The 23,071-nt window shown below is 36.6% G+C and overlaps 1 protein-coding gene across 1 annotated transcript in view; it reads left to right on the forward strand.

Moving 5' to 3' along the window:
• Nucleotides 1–23,071, forward strand: part of kug (FAT atypical cadherin kugelei) — a 603,151-nt gene that overhangs the window by 488,990 nt on the left and 91,090 nt on the right. The window lies entirely within an intron of this gene.

Genomic DNA, 23,071 nt, shown 5'->3' on the forward strand with positions numbered 1-23,071 from the left:
CACTTAGACTATTCAGTCCATTGTGATATCACATTCAACTAAAAGTACCTATTACATATGGACACTTCTAGTTTTAACCACTGAACCTTCTCTATTATTTTCTTTTGTTGAACCAACCAGATTGTTCCAAAAACATTAGCAGACTGCTTAAGTTAACGTTTTCCAGGTCCGCCAGTAATCTGAAGCTATATGCCCCTAAAATTTGCTTACGCCTTACACAAAATGCAGGACACTCACACAAGAGGTCTTTTATTGATTCCTTTTCCTCCGCATCATAACAGCTCATACAATAGTCATTATACTGCGCGCCAATAGTTTTTGCAAATTCGCCTCTCAGGCAGCAACCGGTTATAGCAGATATCAGGAGTGATAGCTGACGTCTTGAGAACACTAACATGTCTAGTGCGAGGTTCAAGTTTAAATGGGGCCATATTTGCTTGGTGTCGTTACAACCCTTGCAATTCTCCCATCGAACACTTGCCATCATGACATTCTTCTCACGCAGTAAGAGTTTTCAGGTAGCTAGAGACATACCAACAGATTCTAGTTCCCCTGGAATATGTAAGGTAGTTCGTAACCTTGCTAACTCATCTGCTTCGGAGTTCCCCGGTATGTTCCTATGCCCAGTTGAGAGATTTGCGCCAGCCGATGGCCGATTTCGAGTTAAGGATTTTATTGCAGGTTGACTGTCTGAGTATATATTAATGCCAACATTTTTTGGAGCATTACTTCTCAGCCAATTCGCCACCTCTCTTATTGCTAATATTTCATTATCAAAAACACTACAGTGATTAGGTAATCTTTTCGCTATTCGAAGTTCCAGATCTTTAGAATATACTCCGAAACACACTTGTCCATCCAATTTGGAGCTATCAGTGTAGAAATGTCTAAAGGCAATAGATGCAGCACGACATTAAGGGAATCTATTCCTGTCTTACTGAATGCGCCTGAGATACACAAGCACGTGCTACGCTGAACTTTATCCAAACCTGTCGGTTGCTGAAGTGCCGGCCACCAGACTATAACACCATATAGCATTATAGGTCTAACCACTGCCGTGTATAGCCAATGCACAATTTTCGGTTTTAGTCCCCACTTTTTTCCTATTGCCTTTTTGCACGAGTACAAAGCTACCGTGGCTTTTTTCGATTTTCTTCAATATTAAGCCTAAAGTTCAGCTTCCTGTCCAGAATAACGCCAATGTATTTTGCACACTCACCAAAGGGAATTCCAATACCCCCTAAGGATATGGGCTTAACCGTGGGAGTTTTGCGATCTTTGCAGTACATGACTAATTCTGTCTTTGCAGGATTTACTCCAAGACCATTCTCTTGCGCCCATTTCTCAGTCATCTGCATAACATCTCTGATTGTGGATAAATGTCTATCATCTTCTCCAGAGTCTTAAGTAGGAATGAGGATAAGATGACTGGTGGGAAATCCTTCCCCTGACTGCTAGAGCCACATCGTCTACGTATGCCACCACTTTTATCCTTACTTTTTCTAGGGAAACCAGAAGGTTTTTTATAGCAACATTCCCAAGAAGAGGTGATAGAACTTCTCCTTGGGCAGTGCCTCCGTTCACATACCTTTGTATGTTTGCTTGCCCTAGTATGGCCGAAATGCGTCTCCTCATTACCAGTTCGTCTAGCAGCCTAAGTATACCTGGATAAACATTCAGAGTTGCCCGTCCATTTAATATAGAGCTCGGATGGACCTTATTGAATGTCCCCTCGATACCTAGAAACGCCACGATTGTGTATTCATTGACAGATAGTGAGCTTTCAATAAAGCTGACTAGTTCATGCAAAGCGGTCTCAGTAGACCTGCCCTTCGAGTATGCATGCTGTCGTTTCGAGAGCAAAGTTGAATCGACGCTAGTTCTAAGATAAATGTCTATCATCTTCTCCAGAGTCTTAAGTAGGAATGAGGATAAGATGACTGGTGGGAAATCCTTCGCACTCGAGTGAGTGGCTTTTCCCGCTTTAGGTATGAAAACGACTTTTGTTTCCCTCCACTTTTCTGGAATATATGCGAAATTTATACATCCTCTATATATCACCGTAAACCAAGGGATAGTTCTTTCAGTCACTGCTTGTAGGTTTGGTTAGGTTAAAGTGGCAGCCCCGAATAAGATTCAGGCTCACTTAGACTATTCAGTCCATTGTGATACCACATTCACTAAAAGTACCTATTACATATGGGCACTTCTAGTTGTAACCGCTGAACCTTCTTGATTATTTTTCATTGTTGAACCAACCAGATTGTTCCAAAAACATTAGCAGACTGCTTAAGTTAACGTTTTCCAGATCCGCCAGTAATCTGAAGCTATATGCTCCTAAAAGTTGCTTGCGCGTTACACAAAATGCAGGACACTCACACAAGAGGTGTTGATTCTTTTTCCTCCGCATCATGACAGCTCATACAATAGTCATTATACTTCGCGCCAATAGTTTTTGCAAAATCGCCTATCAGGCAGCGACCCGTTATAGCAGATATCAGGAGTGATGAAATGGGGCCATATTTGCTTGGTGTCGTTACAACCCTTGTAATTCTCCCATCGAACATTTGCCATCATAACAGCCTTCTCACGCAGCATGAGCTTGCAGGTAGCTAGGGGCATACCAACAAATTCTAGTTCCCCTGGAATATGTAAGGTAGTCCCTAGCCTTGCCAACTCATCCGCTTCGCAGTTCCCCGGTATGTTCCTATGGCCAGGCACCCATATTAGGAGAACATCTGACATTATTTTGAGGACAGAACTGTGACCGTAACCATTTTCCGACCACAGCGATAGTTCGCGCAACCGCACAGCCGTTGTTGCAGCTGACTGTTTGGCCAAAATGTCTAAAGGCAATAGATGCATCATGACATTAAGGGAATTTGTTCCTGTCTTGCTGAATGCGCCTGAAATACACAAACACGCCATACGCTGAACTTTATCTAAACCAGTCGGTTTCTGAAGTGCCGGCCACCAGACTACAACACCATATAGCATTATAGGTCTAACCACTGCCGTGTATAGCCAATGCACAATTTTTGGTTTTAGTCCCCACTTTTTTCCTATTGCCTTTTTGCACGAGTACAAAGCTACAGTTGCCTTCCTCGCCCTTTCTTCAATATTAAGCTTAAAGTTCAGCTTCCTGTCCAAAATAACGCCAAGGTATTTTGCACAATCACCAAAGGGAATTTCAATACCCCCTAAGGAAATAGGCCTAACCGTGGGAGTTTTGCGATCTTTGCAGTACATGACTAATTCTGTCTTTGCAGGATTTACCCCAAGACCATTGTCTTTCGCCCATTGTTCAGTCATCCGGAGGGCCCTCTGAATAATATCTCTGATTGTGGATGGGAATTTTCCCCTGACTGCCAGAGCTACATCATCTGCGTATGCCACCACTTTTATCCTTTCTTTTTCTAGAGTAACCAGAAGGCTATTTATAGCAACATTCCAAAGAAGAGGTGATAGAACTCCTCCTTGGGGAGTGCCCCTGTTCACATACTTTTGTATGTTTGCTTGTCCTAGTGTGGCTGAAATACGTCTCTTCATTAGCAGTTCGTCTAACAGCCTGAGTATACATGGATCAACATTCAGAGTTGTCAGTCCATTTAATATCGAGCTCGGATGGACATTATTGAACGCCCCTTCGATGTCTAGAAACGCCACTATTGTGTATTCTTTGACAGATAGTGAGCTTTCAATAAAGCTGACTAGTTCATGTAGTGCGGTCTCAGTAGACCTGCCCTTCGAGTATGCATGCTGTCGTTTCGAGAACAAACTTGAATCGATGCTAGTTCTAAGATAAATATCTATCATCCTCTCCAGAGTCTTAAGTAGGAATGAGGATAAGCTGATTGGTCGGAAATCCTTCGCCCTCGAGTGAGAGGCTTTTCCCGCTTTAGGTATGAACACGACCTTTGTTTCCCTCCACTTTCCTGGGATATATGATAAGTTGATACATCCTTTATATATCACCGACAACCAGGGGATAATTTTGTCAGTTACAGCTTGTAACTCCGCCGGAGTAATTCCATCAGGTCCAGGGGATTTGAATGGTCCAAAGCTATTTAGCGCCCATCTTATTCTAGTTTCCGATACAATTTCCTCGACAGGAAACGACCGCTGAGCAACTTTGGCACCGCCAGTACATGGTTCAACCGTCTGATTTCCAGGAAAATGTGTGTCCAATAGTACCTCCAGCGTCTCCTCACTGGACGTTGTCCAATTGCCCTCCGATGTTTTAATTAAACCTGGAGCGGAGTTGGTGGATGCTAGAACCTTCCGTAGTCTGGAAGCCTCGGACGTATTCTCAATACTGCTGCAGTAAGCATTCCAAGAGTTATGCTGAGCCTTTCTCAGTTCTCGCTTGTATCCTCTCAGATTCTTCTTGTAAGCGTCCCAGTCCTCAGGGGCTCTGGTGGACTTTGCCTTGTTAAAGAGCTTCCTGCAGGATTTCCTCATATTACTTAATTCCGTAGACCACCATGGTGGTCGATGTTTCCCCCTTGGCTTTCCTCTAGGGCATGCAGCTTTCAGTGAGATGTTGAAGGCCTTAGTAATCCGCTCCACTGCGTGTTCGATATCTTGCACATTTCTCATATTTATCTCTGTTATTTCCGGTATCATCATATTGAACGATTCCCTATACCTATTCCAGTCAGCTTTCCTAACATTTGGCGGAAATATGGTCTTGGTGGTATGAACATCAAATTTGAAACTGATGTAGCGATGATCTGAGAAGCTATGTTCACTTAAAACCTGCCACTCAGATATCATTTCATTCAGTTCCTTCGAGGCCAAGGTGATGTCCAAAACCTCTTGCCTGTTTTTAGTGACAAAGGTTGGGGCATCTCCCTTGTTGCAAACTACCAGATTAGTACGCAAAATAAACTCTATTAGCGACTCTCCCCTTGCATTAGTATCACTACTTCCCCAAATAATATGATGTGTATTTGCATCGCATCCCATAATGAGTTTTGTCTTTGTTTTCAGTGACTCCTCCACTAAGGTCTTAACGGCATATGGAGGCATCTCCCTGTCATGTCCCATGTAGACCGAATATACCCAATATTTGCATTTGGCTATTTCTAAACTTGCAACGACAGTGTCTGTATTGCACATTGAAGGAAGCAGAAACAAGTGAGTTTTTAGCAATTATACAGGCTCGATTTACATCATTACCAGTATACTGCAATAGTTTGAACCCCGGAGTACTTAATTCACATATTTTGTTTTTATAAACATATGGTTCTTGAATAAGAACTATATCTATGTCCCCTTTCATCAGGAGAACTTTTAAGGCAGCACATGCAGCCTTACAATGATGAAGATTTATCTGGAGGATCCGTAGGACCATCGAGATTTTCAACAACCGTCACATCAGCCGCTTCAATCGAGTCATCAAGAATGTCCTCTTCAGAGATATCGGTGACTCTCGCAATAACCATAGGTTCAACTTTGGTGAGTTCTGAGGCAGTAGAAGCCTCCTCACGCATACGGTATCTATCCATGTCTTCAAATGTCTTGGTATCCCCCTCGACTTCGCAAGAGGATCCGCTTACTTCTGATTCAGACAGAGGCTTGTCCATTTCTGAATCCTTTAGCTGATCGTTTTTATACACCTTCATTTGGATATAATGAAAGCCATAACATACACGGCCCTGGGACTTTGCTAGATGTGGCAAAGACTGAGTGTTCAATATAAACACTGCATGCCGTCTTGGCCCATCCACTTCATCCAAACGGCCAACCTTCCAATCAGCTGTTGGAAGATCTGGATTGCATTGTTTCAGTCTATTTAAAATAGATTCAGGGTCAGGAGGGTTTGCAGGTATCCACGCATGTGCTCTTGGTCTAGCCGGTATGTCTTTCTTCTCGACTAACTCTAGAGCAGCTCCTTCCCAAACTTCACCAATTAGTATCAGAGCAGCTTTAAAACATTCTATAGACCTCTGGTCCTCAAATGCGACTAGCTTAAATCGTCCTTGATACCAACCAGCCTCTTGGTGTCGAGGATCTGGGACGGGAAACTTTTCCAGCACCTGTGAGTAGACGCCAGACAAAGCATTCTCAATTTCCCCCCATTTTTGCTTTGGAACCATACCGTCCAATGCTCCTTTATTTATGATAGCCAGCACAAGGCTGTCTTTAGCAACTGAGGCAAACGATCGTTGATCCCTTTTGGAGGATGGCAGCTCATCCGGTGATCGTTCCCTTTTTCCAGCCTCAAGAATTCCTTGAGCCCATTTTAAGGAATCGCTTTGTTTAGCCGACAACGTGCTTGGGTCGACTGATCCTAATTTCTTTAGGATAAACAAAGCATTTCTGCGTTCTTTGAATCTCTTTCGTGAGGGATTACCTCCTTTTGATGCCGTTACCTTGGAAAAGGTCCGACTTGTCAAATTGTCGCCACCTGTCGACCCGTCTACAGGTCGACTAATTGGGCCTAACTTTGGTAAAACAAACATGTAATTTACGATTGCAAATTACCAATCGAAAAAATTTTCGATCAAAAATTCTCGATATCGAATGCTGTGGTTAGCTCTCAGATATCAATTATTGATGGAATTGATTATAGCGTGCACTGAAAAAACAGTAAACCCACCAGGAATAAAAATGTTTATTAATTTTAGAAAATTTCAATTATTTTTAGAAAATTTTAACTAAATACTATTACAAACGCCGACATTACGCCGATATCACAAAAATAAGTAAATGTTTTTTAACAAATTCAAGAAAATATATTACCCGTGTAAAAATTGGTGGATATGGCCAGATTTTATTAGATCTCCTGCCATATCTGATTAGATATGATAGTATATGTAGTAGTATAGTATATGTACACCCAAAAAATTTTGTTACTCATAATAGCAAAAATGTTTGCTACAAAAGCAGATTTGTGTGCTGAAAAAGGGACAGCAGTAGCATGTAGTTGTTTCAGCAAACTTTTGTTAGTTGAAACAGTAAACATTTTTTACAAATGCTGCTGAATTAGCAAACGTGTTTGCTACAAGTTTTTGACAAACATCGCTGCTACATATACAAATGTTTGTTGTCCCAGCAACAAAATTTGTCGTTTTTAACGATATGTTGAAATGTAACCCGTAAACCATTTAATACAATAACTTCTATATTTATTAAATGTGTGAAATAAATTGAATTCCGTCGACGTATTGGAAGTTGAGTTGATGTGTTGTGTACAGAATTTATTTTCGGTTATTTATCTTCTTTGGCCTTATATGTTACACGCGGATAAAACATAACAATCTGTAATGGAAAGAAGTAAAAAAACGCAATTAGTAATTACACTAGTTAACACTAAAATTTACATTTGATTAGAGGTTGCTTTTTATGTATTTTCATCCACTGAATTCGAAAATAGAGGTTACAAATTTTTTAATGGAACAGTTTTTGAGATATCCTTATATTGTTAGTTTTTCGTCAATTTTTCATTAGAAAAATCATTTCTCAAGCTAAAAATGTACGATTATATCGTTATTGGTACTTAAATGCAAGGTATTGAGATGACGAAGAAACGTGGATCTGTGATAAGTTAAGTGATTCAAAATATATCGATGAAAAAAGGGAACATTTTCAAAAAAAATATGCTTATAACTTTGTCATTTTTCTTCTAGTTGGTCTTAATTCTTATGTTACACCGAAAAAAAGTGTATTATTTCGTATGAAAAATTAACTAACCCATAGTAAGAATGACCATGATTTGGCGCCAAAGATTTTTTTCATCTAGATAAGTTCATGATTTTCTTATAAATTAGTTCATGTATTGCATCGTATTTTAGTTCATTATTACTATGCTGTGGGAAGAATATACTTAAACTCATTCAAAATATTCCTGCTATCCGGAAAAATGGACAATTTTTTGGGAAACCTGTATTAAGAAATTGGTTTGAAATAAACTGTTTGTCAGTATAATTTTCAAAAAAATAGAAAAATTGAGGAATCAAAGGTACAACAAGCCTTTATACAACTAAGAAATTTTTCGTGTAAAACAAATCAATTTTCTATAATCACCGGTATTTTATTTCAAAATATTATTATTATATTACACAAAACCATGGCTTCCTTTATTGTATATTCTACAATAAAGGAAATATTTTTATTCGTACGTTGGATGCAGTTACTTGTCGATAGTTAGTAATTGCTTCTTGAAAAGAGTAATATTCTATGTTTTAGGACTAAACTAATTAATTTAAATTTCCATGTTTTCTATCCATATGAAAGATATATGCGGCATAAGTTGCTATATTCATTGAATTGTTTTCCAATTTCATCGATTTTGGCTAACTTTTGTTGGGCGCATTTGTCTTATAAGCACCTGAAATTGCAAAGTTATACAAAATATAAGAAAAATATTATCAAGTTCTATTGTACATATTGATTTTTAACTTACGGTTTTCAAGAGTATTTCCTAGTGCCAATAAAGATATCAGCTAAGTTAGCATTAAACAGTAAGAATATCACAAAAAATTACCATTACAATTTCCATGTTTTCTATCCATATGAAAGATATATGCGGCATAAGTTGCTATATTCATTGAATTGTTTTCCAATTTCATCGATTTTGGCTAACTTTTGTTGGGCGCATTTGTCTTATAAGCACCTGAAATTGCAAAGTTATACAAAATATAAGAAAAATATTATCACATTCTACGGTTTTCAAGAGTATTTCCTAGAGCCAATAAGGATATCAGCTAAGTTAGCATTAAACAGTAAGAATACCACAAAAAATTACCATTACAAGGCCTGTCTACACACAAAAAAAATTCTGATTCAATCTTGAAATTAATTGATCCAATTAATTTTTAATTGAAATGTCTTCAATCACAAAAATGATAGTATCAATTAAAAAATTAATTGAAGGTCAATTAAAAAGTTAATTGATCCAATTAAAAAATTAATTGATACTATTATTTTTGTGTTTGATTTTTGTTTCAATTAAAAGATTTGTTGAATCAATTAAATTTTTAATTGAATATTTTTTTGTGTGTACCTGCAAGTGAAAATAATTATTTTTAATATATTGAAAAACGGACAAAATACCGTTTATAGAAAAACTTACCACATTGAAAATCCATCCAGTAGGTACATTATTGGAATCATATCCATGGACTAATGGGACGTTATTGAAATTATTCTCAGAATATATTTGAAATAAGAAATATTATAAAATTAGACATAATTTCCACTTGTCAGTATAGCATTTAGTCTTTAAGTTTTCTTTAATAATCTTTAATAATCCATTATAAAAAAATAATCTTTACAAAAAACTTGGTTTGGTCTATTCTCCATCAAGTTATATTTAAATTTGTATTGAAGACGTATAATTTTATACTTTTCTTAGTGATTTATTTTTAATTTTAGCGGCTAAACTCGAACTTAGTACTCACCTGTAGAAATTGCTGTAACATAAAAAATAAAGATTAAAAAAACTGTAATGTAGGATAAATATAGATCATCCTATTACCACTCATGTTGTATATTTTTTATGTAAATCAATTAAAAATCCGCACTAATTTTAAACTATTAACAGAAATATACAGTTCCTTAATCTGTTATTTGTTTTTATCAATAAAAAGCGTTTTTGATCTAACATCACATCATTCACTTCTCAGTTTCTAAAATGTTTCGAAATAAATGTATTTTCATTAATAAACACCAATACCGCACGTACAATTTTGCAAAATTAAATCCACGTGTGCACTTCATAAATGCATCAGCAGAACTGAATGCAGCAATAAAACTCGAAAGACACAAATAGTCATAAAGGATACATACCTGCTGTAAAGAAAAACAACTCCACACACACACACGATCCCTTTCTGATCTCGCTATTGCAAGAAAACAATTCTCGCCACAAAAGATACCAACAACACACAAGGAACATTCCATTGTCTCTAGAATCAAAACAACCAACAACAGCATAAATGACGCAATAACAAACAATCATACGAGATATACACTAAATGTCTCTAAAAGCTCCCTCACATGATGCAATTATTTCATTACTCTCTTCTCACTTCATTTTCCAGTAGCACGTTTATTGATTAGTTGGTAAAATATATACCAAATTTATGAGAAATGTGTACAAAATGATATACACCCGTCAAGGATTATATTAACTACTTTTTATTCTACTTTATCTAAAATTTTCAATGTGAGGAAAAACACTCCAACTTATAATAAAAAGGGAAATAATCTGTACACACAAAAAAATTTTTTTTCTGATTCAATCACCAAATTAATTGATCCAATTAATTTTTTAATTGAAATGTCTTCAATCACGAAAATGATAGTATCAATCACAGTTTTAATTGGGCATAGAAAAAAATGTAGATTAAAGAATTAATTGATTTTTTCAGCAAATTTCAATTAATTTTTTAATTGATTCAATTAAAAATTTAATTGATGTTGAGTGCAAAACTCAATTAATTTATTAATTAAAAAAGGTAACTATTTTTAATTACTTTCTGAATTGGCTTAGAGTTTTTATTTGGACTAAAAAATTATTGTTTGTGTTCGGGGTTGAACTGATGAAGAGCTGGAATGTGAAATAATTTTGCCTTCCGAAATAATTACACATGAAGAAATTTTAGTTTTAAATTTTAAAATTCAGGAATATTTATTTACAATTGTTTTGGGGTGTAATTTTAATCTAAATTCATTATTTATTATTAGATTTAAGTTTAAATTAGATTTTAAGGTTTACAATTAGATTTAGAAATTATTTACAAAAGAAATTCAATTTTAGTTCAACTTTTGGAAAGGGTGTAATTAAGGGTTGTTTCAATTTAAATTCATTTGACAATAGGGAATTGTGCAATATAGTTTTAAGTAAAAATATTATGTGCAATTTACATGGAATTTTTGTGCAATATAGTATTAAGGCAAATTAATGTATTTTTGTGTTGTGATTTTGTTCTGGTGATTTTTGTTGATGGTGTTTATTGTTCGTGGCCGGCACTTTTCCTTTTGGGTTTATGATGGGGGAATGGGTTTAGTTGATGTAGATGAGTCTTTATGTGTCACTGTGTATTAATTGTCTTCACTAATTGTTTACCTGTAAAATAACTTTAGTTTTTAAATGTTCACTTTTATGTTGTTTGTCATTTAAACTTTATTTTATTTTTACAATAACGAATGTTTCACTACACTTGTGTATCACGGGGGGAGATCGGCAGCGCGCACGCGAGTTGATGGTCGGTTCAAGACTGGTTCATTGCCCTCTTGAGTGATGCTTAGAAGCATAAACAAAGCTTAGCGACAAAAATACAAGCATCGATCAAAGGGCAACTTTCCAGGTAAACAAATAGAAAAACAAAAAGGACATGACGATTAAAAAATTATTTGTGCCGCTATGCACAGTGTTTCAAACCGAGTTCAAAGAAACTTTGAACATTCTGCCCCCCGCGAAAGAGTGTAGTTTACCTTACCTTATTGGTTGCTGACCTCGGTTGGACTACTGACTGGCCCCACGAAAACGTAGCCCCAATCGGTGAGTTGGGCGAAAACTCTTCCCAGGCCCGTCTGTACGACTCCATCTCGCCGCAAGTAGGCATACGCACTTGCGCCCACTTCGACGTCAATTGACTCGTTGCCTCTGGGATCTATATCTGCCAGTTCATGAGCCTCCATATTTGTGGCTGGGTCCTCAAGGATGGGGTCTGAGTATGGGCGTCTGGGCAGGTCGCGGGTCACCAATGCTTTAAGTTTGTATACCAGCCGACTTCCATAGCGTCGTGCGCGTAATCTAATGGTGGCAAACGTACGACCATTCTTTTCCCTTGTTGGGATGCGAAGCCGGGTGACGGTCGATGCAGCGACTCGGGTATGGGTGGCAGCTTGGCATAACAACACCCTTACACTGGCCCAGTCCTCAGACTCCTCAGCCATCATATCCACCTGGGCTGTAGGAATGAAAACCGAAGATCGGTGATAAGGTAACTCTACCGGCGGTGGCGTATAGCGTCCAAAAGTTTCACGAAGCTGAGGAGCCCCATGCAACATCGTATGGTGACGGAGGTTGCATTCCCGACACGCGGTGAGGACTGGGCAGTCTGGAGCCAAATGACTGCGCGCCAAGCAGTTACGGCAGTAGCTGCGCCTCTCGACTGTCTCATACCGCTGGTAAGGGGTCTGTCTGCGGAAGAAGGCGCATGACCTTATCGGATGGTCGTCCTGGCATAGACCGCAAGCGTACTGCCAGTGTGCAGGTCGGTGTCGACGATTGGGGCGAGAGGGTCCATTTGGTGATGGGTCGCGAACTGGTAATACTCGGGCCATTTCTGTAACAAAAGTTTTGTGAGTACCGTGTTTTTTGATGAATTTGTGATATGCTAGTCAGTCCGCTAGTAGTTTTACTATCTTCGTTATGGGTCGGCTGAGCATACCGCTAGCGGTTCTAATGTCTACTACTCGAATATTTTTGTCAGCGCCTTCGTAGGTTTTGACAACCCTCCCTAGTTTCCATTCATTTGAAGGTAAGTGATCATCTTTTATAATAACTAAATCATTTATGGCAAGGTTTTGTTGTGGGTATTTCCATTTGTATCTACGGTGTAATTCATTCAAATATTCCGATTTCCATCTTTGACAAAAATTCTGAGAAATAACTTTTAATCGTGTCCACCGATTTATTAATGTCACATCCCCACCAGAAATATCGGGTTCTGCCGGGGTCAACAGTGGAGAACCTATCAGCTCTAAGTCTGAAGGGTCATCACTAGGTCAACGGCTCTAAGTCTGAAGGGTCATCACTAGTTGGACTAATCGGACGTGAATTAAGACAAGCCTCTATGCGGGCTAAAATAGTTGATAATTCTTCAAACGTAAAATTCATTTTTGGCATTGTTTTCTTAAGGTGGGTCTTGAACGATTTAACTCCCGCCTCCCACAGACCTCCCATATGGGGAGCCCCTGGAGGATTAAACTTCCATTCTAAATTTTGATGCGCGTGTCTTTGAATAGTAGTGTCTTGAATTGATTTCATAAATGCGATCCTATCTTTTTTAATAAGTTCCGCGGCACCTATAAAGTTTTTCCCATTATCCGAGAATATTTTTTCTGGACACCCTCTTCTGCCTATAAAGCGATCTAAAGCAGCTATGAAGGATTGGGTCGACAAATCACTAGTAGCTTCTAAGTGGATTGCGCGAGTCGAAAAACAAACAAATATACAGACATAACCCTTTGTAATAAGACAAGCTCGAGCAGTCAAACTTTTTATCCCAAAGGGTCCAGCAAAATCTACCCCCGTATTTTGAAAGGGTCTAGATAACATAGTGCGTTCTGGTGGCAGGGATGCCATAATTTGAGTTTGGGTCCGGTGTCGATGTATAGAACATATCCGACAATTGTGAATAACCTTTTTACTAATTGTTTCACACGAAAAATCCAAAATTCCGATCGAATGACACGAACCATTAGTTGATTGCCACCGTGCATTGTGACCTTATGAACAAATTCTACAAATAAAAGAGCAAACCGAGAGTCGTATGGAATTAAGATAGGATGGCGTTCGCTATATGTAAGAGCCGGAGATTGAACTAAACGACCGTTTGATCTAAGCACTCCTTTTGAGTCGATAAATGGGTTAAACGATAAAATACTACTGCTTGGCGAGAGTCGCTTCTTTTGAGTCAAAGCTAAATATTCTTCAGCAAAATAATGTTTTTGAGTAACGATGATTAGACGAGTTTTTATATCATTGAGTTCAGATGACGATATGTCCTCCGACGCAATTCGAGACCGATTTGAACCTGTATTCCGCCAAAAACGCATTACATACGATAGCACTCGATAAGCGCGTGATAAAGATGAGAAACGGGTCAAAGGGTCTTCGAAAACAGTTGTCGCGAAAACTTTAACTTGTTTAGCTTCAAGATTCGTATCTGCGTTGAGTTGAGTTTTGGGCCACCGATCTCTGGGCAATTTCAACCATTCCGGCCCCGTCCACCACAAATGATGTTCTTTTAACTCATCTGGTGAACAACCACGACTCGCGATATCGGCTGGGTTCGATTCTGAGTCCACGTGATTCCAGTTTTCATTACCGACACTTTCTAAAATTTCGGAAACCCGATTTCCAACAAAAGTGCTCCAAGAACACGGTGGTTTACGAAGCCACGCTAAAACTATGGTGGAGTCAGTCCAGAAATGTATCGTAAATTGCGTTATTTGTAGATTTGGAAAAATTGCGTTAGCTAACTTTGATAACATAACCGCTCCGCATAACTCTAATCTCGGTAGAGAAATTTTCTTTATTGGAGCCACACGAGTTTTGGCTGCTAAAAGAAAAGTGTCTACTTGGTTTCCGATTTCTACTCGAATATAAAGCGTTGCAGCGTACGCGCTTTCCGACGCGTCACAGAAACCGTGTATTTCGACCGCGCTTGAGGGTCAAAAATCGAATCCATCTTGGTACAGATATAGTATTAATAATCGGGCTATTTTTCACAACATTTCTCCAATTCATAGTGGTTACGGGTCTTAATGTGTCATCCCACCCTATTTTATCTAACCAGACTTGCTGCATCACTAATTTGGCAACTATAATGATCGGAGCAAGCCAGCCGCAAGGGTCGAAAAATTTAGCAATTGTCGATAAAACTTCGCGTTTAGTGAAAAGTTCTCTTTCTTCAACATTTGGCGCTTTAAATGAGAAAGCATCGGTCGCTACATTCCAACGAATGCCAAGGGTCTTGGTTGACGATCCTTCAGAAAGATCTAACCAATTGACAGGCAACAATAAATCAGGATGTAGATCATTTAATAGACGTGGGTCGTTAGAGGTCCATTTCCTCAACTCGAAACCAGCAGAGTCTAAAACAGATGTTAATTGTTTTCTAGCGGCGATGGTGTCTTCAATCGTGTGTCCCCCCGCTAATACATCATCAACGTATAAATTTTCTTTGATTATTTTTGAGCCCAAAGGGTATGAGTCTTGTACATCTTCAGCTAATTGAAGCAGGGTTCTTATTGCCAAAAACGGTGCGCAATTTACGCCAAAAGTGACGGTTAACAATTCAAAATCTTCCACTGGGCCATTTTCGGAGAATCGGAAAAGTATTCTTTGAAACGAAGCTTGATTTGGGTCTATTAATATCTGCCGATACATTTTTGTGACATCGGCGTTGAAAACGTATTTGAAAAAACGCCATTTTAAAATTTGTAACACCAAATCCTGTTGAAGAATAGGCCCTGTATGTAAAATATCGTTAAGACTCTTTTTATTTGAAGTAGGGCTTGATGCATTAAATACCACTCTAAGTTTGGTGGTCGTTCTATCTGGTTTAATAACTGCGTGGTGCGGTAAATAGTAATGAGGGGTCTTGTAAATATTTTGTGGATCAACTTTCCGCATGTGTCCCAATTGAAGATATTCCCTAATAGCGGCGTCGTATTCCGCCTTTATATCAGGGGTCTTAGCCAATTTCTTCTCCATTCTGTGAAATTGTGCAAGTGCGATGTTTCGAGATGCACCAATTTCTGCGCAACTTTTGAATGGTAGAGTCACTATGTATCTTCCCGCTTCATTACGTTTCGTCGTAGACGTGTAATTTGTTTCACAATAAATATCTTCAGCTGACCTCAAAATCTTTTTTGGGGTTTCTTCCACCTCCCAAAAACGTGTGATTATTTTTTCCAAAGATGAGGCACTGTGAAGAGCAATTTTCCTAGTTGTCTCAATATTCTGTTGAATGGGTCCGCCAACTATCCATCCAAATACAGTGTCTTGTGCCAATATTGAGCCAAAAGATTTCATAGGAACATCATGAGTGTATATGAACGGTCCTATATCAAGCCCGATGAGCATATCAACGGGTCGACTATCAAAGAACTGCGGATCGGCTAATCTAAGATGCCGGAACTCATCCAACAATGTTCGATCAAGAGTATGCGTTGGTAAATTAGACGGAAGAGTCTTTAACACGGGTGCCCAAACCTCTAATTCAAAAGTAGGGTCTCTGCGTGAACAAAGATTAAAAACACAAGCCTTTGTAGATGTCTCAGCAACTGTGTCACTCAAACCTGTGACGTGAACTAAATTCCTGACTGTAGGAAGTTGTAATCTGTTTTTGATTCTTTCAGAAATAAATGTCGATTGTGACCCAGGATCAATGATTGCCCTGGCGTCATATCTCTGTCCCTTTGATTCGATTTGAACGATTGCGGTAAACAAAAGTGTAGTTTCGGGTCGTGGAGTGGGTCTATCTTCTTGCAACGTGAGAGTCGTTATACTAGGCCTTTCGTTAGTAGAAGTATAGAAGTATACTAGATGAAATCGATGATTGAACTAGAGTGGAACAAGTGGCAGCACTTGCACTAGATTGTGCTCCACCTTGAACCTGATTAACAAAAGTGTTGAGAGCGGCAGCACTTGTGCTAGGTTGTGCTCCGTCTCGTACTTGATGAATTAAAGTGTTGAGAGCAACAGCACTTGCACTAGATTGTGCTGCGTCTCGTGTATGTGTTGTGTTTGTAGGGGCAGAGCCAACATTGCCCTTATGTAACAGACTGTGGTGTCGCTGATTACATTCCCTACAACTATAACGACTTTTGCATTCCCGAACTCCATGATCGGCCAATAAACAATTGTAGCAAAGATGATTTTGTTTCGTTATTTGTATTCTGTCATTGGGTGACTTTTCCAAAAATTTGGGACAGTTTCGCAACAAATGATTTGTCCGACAAATTGGACAAACGCTTTCACTTTGTTTGCGACTAGGATTATTAATATTTTTCGAATTATGGTTGGCTTGTGAATTATTATTATTATTATTGAGTCTTGAACCCGAAGGATTATGTTTCTGAGTGACATGTGTATGAAAACTATTAACACGATTCCCCCTTCTATCATTATCCGATCTTGATTGATTATGTTTCGAATTTTGAATTTTAATATTCCCCACCGATTCCAAAGTTTTAAACTTGTGTGACAGAAAATCGTCTAATTTGTGCCAACTTGGAAGTGTCGAACAATCCTCTAAACTGTTCTCAAATTCTTCCAAGAATGTACGAGGTAATTTTGTTGAAACAAGGTATACTAATATTGGGTCCCATTCTCCCGTGTCTACTAGTAAAGTTTCCAAAGTTTGTGTACAAGTGTTGATCGTGCGTTGTAATTTTTGTATCGTTGACGCGTTTTCAACTGATACTTTAGGCAAATTAAAGAGAATCCTAAGCTGTTCGTTAACCTGCATCCGTTTATTTTCGTATCTATTTTCTAAATTTCTCCAAGCTATATCGAAACCCTCATTAGTTAGGGGTACATTTGTAATGATTTCCCGCGCTTCTCCCGAAGTTTTTTGGGTTAAATGGAATAATTTCTCGACTTTACTCAATCTTGGGTTATTTATGTAAATTGCAGCAAATAAATCTCTGAATGTAGGCCATTCGCTATACCCGCCCTTAAAAATGTCGGTGTCGCATGGTGGTAATCGTAAATTTGGGGTCGAATTTGGGTCTACTGCCATATTTTGTGTCATTAATGATTCCCTAGCTAATTTTTCCTGATTCTCCCGTTCCTGCCGCGCCGAGATCTGTGAGTTAATCGTACTTAAACCTGTCTTATAGACGTCCATACCGTTTTTATAATGACCGCGAAGCTTATCCTTATCTATAGGAGTCTCTCCCTCAACTGGAACCCTATCTCGACAGTTTACATAAGCCCGCCTAACTTGGTCCCATAACGTATTTAGCTCCACTCGAGCCGCTTCCAACGCGTGTAAATCTTCGGTGGCCGCCTTAACAGATAAAACGCTTTCAACATCCACGAGATCATTTAAACAATTGGCAAATTTTTCTTTCAAAATACTATCCATAATGTATTTTAAACTTTTTTGCACCGGTCAAAAAACTAAAATATATTAAAACTCGCGAAAGAATCAAAAAACTAGTTTTATTCAGAAAAAGCACGAATTTTCTACAATAAACTATTTCAAAATCAAAATATCCTTTCAAACGGGACAAAATTTGTAGTGTCGAAAATATTTTCTAATCAAGAAAAATTAAAAAACGAGTCAAATTTAACAAAAAAATTGGGTCAGTAGACAAATTGGGCCAAAATTACGTAAAAACAAAAAAAATCCCAAAAATTTACGTTTACAACAAATGTTCCAAAGAATTTCCAAAAAATCTCGAAAAAAAAATTAACGAAAAAATTTCCCAAACACACAAAAAATCAAAAAACAGAAAAGCAATATTTTGTTAAAGCACGATGCTCAAAAATATATGGATTTTAGCAATTTTGCAATACAAATAAACGAAATTAAAAAAAAAGGCTGAAAAAAATTTGTTAAAAAATGTGTCAAAAAATTTCAAAAACCAACTATCTCCTACCTTTTTGTGGGTCAGAGGGTCGAATAGATAGATTGGCTTTGAAATAAAGGTTGATAAAAAATATAAATATAAAATAAATTGTTTTCTTCAAAAAAAGTTTCAACTGTTGCCGATTGATTCAATGGTAAATTTATTTTTTCCAGGGTCCTTTTTTACGGTGTACGGGAAATAAAATGAATGATGAATTCCCAATTAAATAATTCCAAAATCCAAAAAATCGATTTAATGAAAAAAATCCAAAATTTTTTTGAATTTTCCAATTTGATGTTTTTTTTTTTTGATTGAAGAAAACAAAATAAAATAATTTTTTTGAGCAAATAATAAGATTTAAAAAAAATGTTTGTAATTTTTTCCAACAAGAAATTATGAAAAAATTTCTTTTAGTGTAGCCGCTTTTTTTCCAAAATTACTCGTCTTCCAGAAATTTCTTTTTCGCAAATTACGTAATAAAATATGTGTCCAAAGTTCTGTGTCATGAGCGGGTTATACAGAGTCTTTGCAACAACAAGCTCTCAACTATGAGCTCAGCAAAAACTGTATACCAAAAATCCACAAAAAATCAAAAAATAGGTACTCACTAGAGGTCTGCATCGAATAACTTTTCACTGCATGTATGCAATTCGCTGTCGAATATAGTACATACTCTGTCTTTCTCTCAGAGCGCAAGTAGTGAAGTGAAGAGAACACTTGCTTGTCAAATACCACCAAGTACTTATCCGAAACAATATGTGTTCCGAAAAAAAGGAACAATAAAAATGTAAGTACTTGAGAAAAAGTACAACATGGATTCTCTTCACTTCACGTGGTACCACAAGTATTTCTCAGTATGTGCGAAGCAAAACTTTCCATTATTATTAATCATAGATATGTATGTATATCACATATTTCATATATTTATGTATGTCACACACTTACCTTAACGTTTGCCCCTCTTTATAACAAACCAAAACATATATTATGGAGACTAACTGTTTTTTTGTATTTCTGAAACTGCATGTGGTACATGTAGTACTCTATGAAGTTTTGTTCTCGCAACATACTCGACGTGATCACTCTGAGTACACTTCAATAAGAGAGAAAGATGAATATGTGTTTGTTGGTAGTGAAGTCATCAGAGTAGCAACAAGAAGTTACTCGTGGCTTTTGGTGTTCATCAAAATGTGTACCAATTGTTTTGCGAATCTCTCAAATAGATGTACTCATGTAGCAAGTACACGTGTACTCTGCATTTACAAATGGAATTGTGCAGACCTCTAGTACTCACTTTGAAGCTTTGTAAATTTGTATGTATGTGTGTAATTGGATGTATAAAAATGGCGTCTGCTTTCTGCCGCTGTGTTGTTGTGTCGCTTTGTAGTGCTGTTGAATATTGTGTTGTGTCGCTAGGGACTGTTTGTGTCGTGAAAAACTGCAAATTTTATTGTTGGACAAAATGTAGTTTTTAAAAAACCGTTGTTATGGTTTTGTCCAAATTCACCGAAAATGTCCAAAGTTCAATGTTCAAAAATTATATATATATTTTTTTTACACGACCGAACCGATAATTGATTTTTGAAAAAATGCACAAAAAACTTGGGTTAATTTTGTATGGGTCACTTATATGTAATTTTTTGACCAATTTTGCAAAAAACTGATTTTTTAAAATATCACAAATAAAAATTTTACTTATGACAAAAAATAAAGGAAATCACTTTTTCATTATTTTTTACAGTGTAAATCAGTTTTTCTTTGATTAATTGATCAAAAAATTACGAAAAAACACTTTTGTATGTTGGGTCATTAAAATAATTAAAAATTAAAAAAACACTTTTTTTTTCTTAGAAATTCACTAATTTTTAAAAAAGTACACAATTTTTCGAAAAAAAAAACACTTCAAAATTATTATTGTCCACAATTTTTCACTATATTGCAAACATTTTACTTAAATGTCATAACCTTTTATTTTTACAGTGTATTATTAATGTCATTACCCTTTTATTTTGTTTTCTCTCTATGCTTTATATGTTTGTATGTACGTGTGTGTGTTTGAATATTTTTTTTGGCTGTCCGCTTGTTGGTCAGTCAATGCATCACTAGCTGTGTGGTCACCGTATGTTGTTGTTGTTGTTTATTTTGTTTTGCATAGAGTTACATACATTTGAAGGGCATGGGCAATTTGAATATTTTTTGACTATTGGGTTTCTTGTTTGTTGTTGTTGTATACAATACACTTGGAGAAAAAATTTTATTTTATTTTTTAATCAATTTTATTGTTTTTAATAATTTAAAAAACACAAATCCGGTTCGCAATGGACCAAAATGTTCGGGGTTGAACTGATGAAGAGCTGGAATGTGAAATAATTTTGCCTTCCGCAATAATTACACGTGAAGAAATTTTAGTTTTAAATTTTAAAATTCAGGAATATTTATTTACAATTGTTTTGGGGTGTAATTTTAATCTAAATTCATTATTTATTATTAGATTTAAGTTTAAATTAGATTTTAAGGTTTACAATTAGATTTAGAAATTATTTACAAAAGAAATTCAATTTTAGTTCAACTTTTGGAAAGGGTGTAATTAAGGGTTGTTTCAATTTAAATTCATTTGACAATAGGGAATTGTGCAATATAGTTTTAAGTGAAAATATTATGTGCAATTTACATGGAATTTTTGTGCAATATAGTATTAAGGCAAATTAATGTATTTTTGTGTTGTGATTTTGTTCTGGTGATTTTTGTTGATGGTGTTTATTGTTCGTGGCCGGCACTTTTCCTTTTGGGTTTATGATGGGGGAGTGGGTTTAGTTGATGTAGATGAGTCTTTATGTGTCACTGTGTATTAATTGTCTTCACTAATTGTTTACCTGTAAAATAACTTTAGTTTTTAAATGTTCACTTTTATGTTGTTTGTCGTTTAAACTTTATTTTATTTTTACAATAACGAATGTTTCACTACACTTGTGTATCACGGGGGGAGATCGGCAGCGCGCACGCGAGTTGATGGTCGGTTCAAGACTGGTTCATTGCCCTCTTGAGTGATGCTTAGAAGCATAAACAAAGCTTAGCGACAAAAATACAAGCATCGATCAAAGGGCAACTTTCCAGGTAAACAAATAGAAAAACAAAAAGGACATGACGATTAAAAAATTATTTGTGCCGCTATGCACAGTGTTTCAAACCGAGTTCAAAGAAACTTTGAACAGTTTGAAATACATTTTTAATTAAAAATTTAAAAAAAAATCAGCACTTTTTTAACTGAATTAGAATTTGAATTTGATTAAAAAGTTAATTTTATCAATTGATTTTTTAATTAAAAATTTTAAAATGTCACTTTTCAGAGATCAACAAATCCAACGATATAACCGGTCACTTCTAGTTCGACATATGATTCTCTAGTGAAAAACGAAAAATATAAGTATATCTCAGAAGGTGCTCCATATAAAAACCTCTATTTTCGAATTCAGGAGATGAAAATACATTAAAAATCTCCTCAAAACGTGTTCCATATAAAAATGTAAGCTCTATTTTCGAATTCAACAGATGAAAATACTTAAAAATCACCTCTCATCAAATATACATGACAAAAATTTTACTTTTGTATTTATTTTACTAATTTAATTTATAGGTATTGTATTGAACGATGTCATCAAAGTTGACCAATAAAATAGGTACTTTTAGCAAAGAATCAAATTGATTCAAACTAAAAGCATACATTATTCTCTTAAGGCCGTATTTAGTTGGCATTATTTCGCTAAAATAGCAAGGTTGTAATGTTATCCTTATTTTAACACTCACATTTAAGGTTAACTTTGCCAATTGTGTACAGTTTAGCTTAGCTATAGTGGCAGCCCGTTATTTCAGGCTCCTTTTGACTATATAGTCCATTATGATACCGCAGTGTTGAACTTCTCTCTTGTCACAAAGTGCTGTGCGATTCCATGTTTAGCTCAAAGACACGGAATCTCCTTTTTATAGCCGAGATTGAACATAATTTTCCATTGCGATGAAAATTTTAGAGTAGCTGAAACACTCAGAAATGCCACCAACATTACAGAGGGAGTAGTAATTTACCAATCCACCGTTGCAAAACTTTATGGTGTTTGGTCGAAACTGGGATTGAATCCATAACCGTTTATATGCAAAGTGGGCATGAACCATTGCACGACGGTTGCTCCCATATATGAATGTATAACAGTAATATTCCAATCTAAAAATTATTAAAAACAAAAGGACTATAAAAGGAATGGCAAATTTCTTAAATGACAAATACAATACTTACCAAGTACAATACTTACCGTAATAAAAGAAATTTTGGAAAATATATTCCAAAACAACAAGTTTAAATGGGATGCTTTGATGGCGTTGGCATATCGACGTTGAAATTTGTCAAAACTGACTTCACCAATAATATGTTAGGTCTGTTCGCGTACTTTTCTAGCAATAATTATCCAGTAAAAACTGGCAATAGTGTAAAAGTGCATTTTACTCTCTTTGCTTAAAATTGCTGAAAAGTACGCGAATACAAAGTAATCGTGAAAATGGCGATTTTAGCGGCTAAACTCGAACTTAATATCCACCCTAAAATTTAAACTACTAATTATAGGGTTGCTTGTTCACAAATGTTATTGCATATATGCAATAATAGTATTTTTTGATTATAATCAAAAAATACTAATTGTTTTTAACGTCTGAAGTTTTATAATGTGTACCATTTTGCTATTGTCCATTTGACTGG

The sequence above is a fragment of the Haematobia irritans genome, chromosome 4 (genome assembly GCF_050003625.1).
Source record: "Haematobia irritans isolate KBUSLIRL chromosome 4, ASM5000362v1, whole genome shotgun sequence".
NCBI lineage: Eukaryota > Metazoa > Arthropoda > Insecta > Diptera > Muscidae > Haematobia > Haematobia irritans.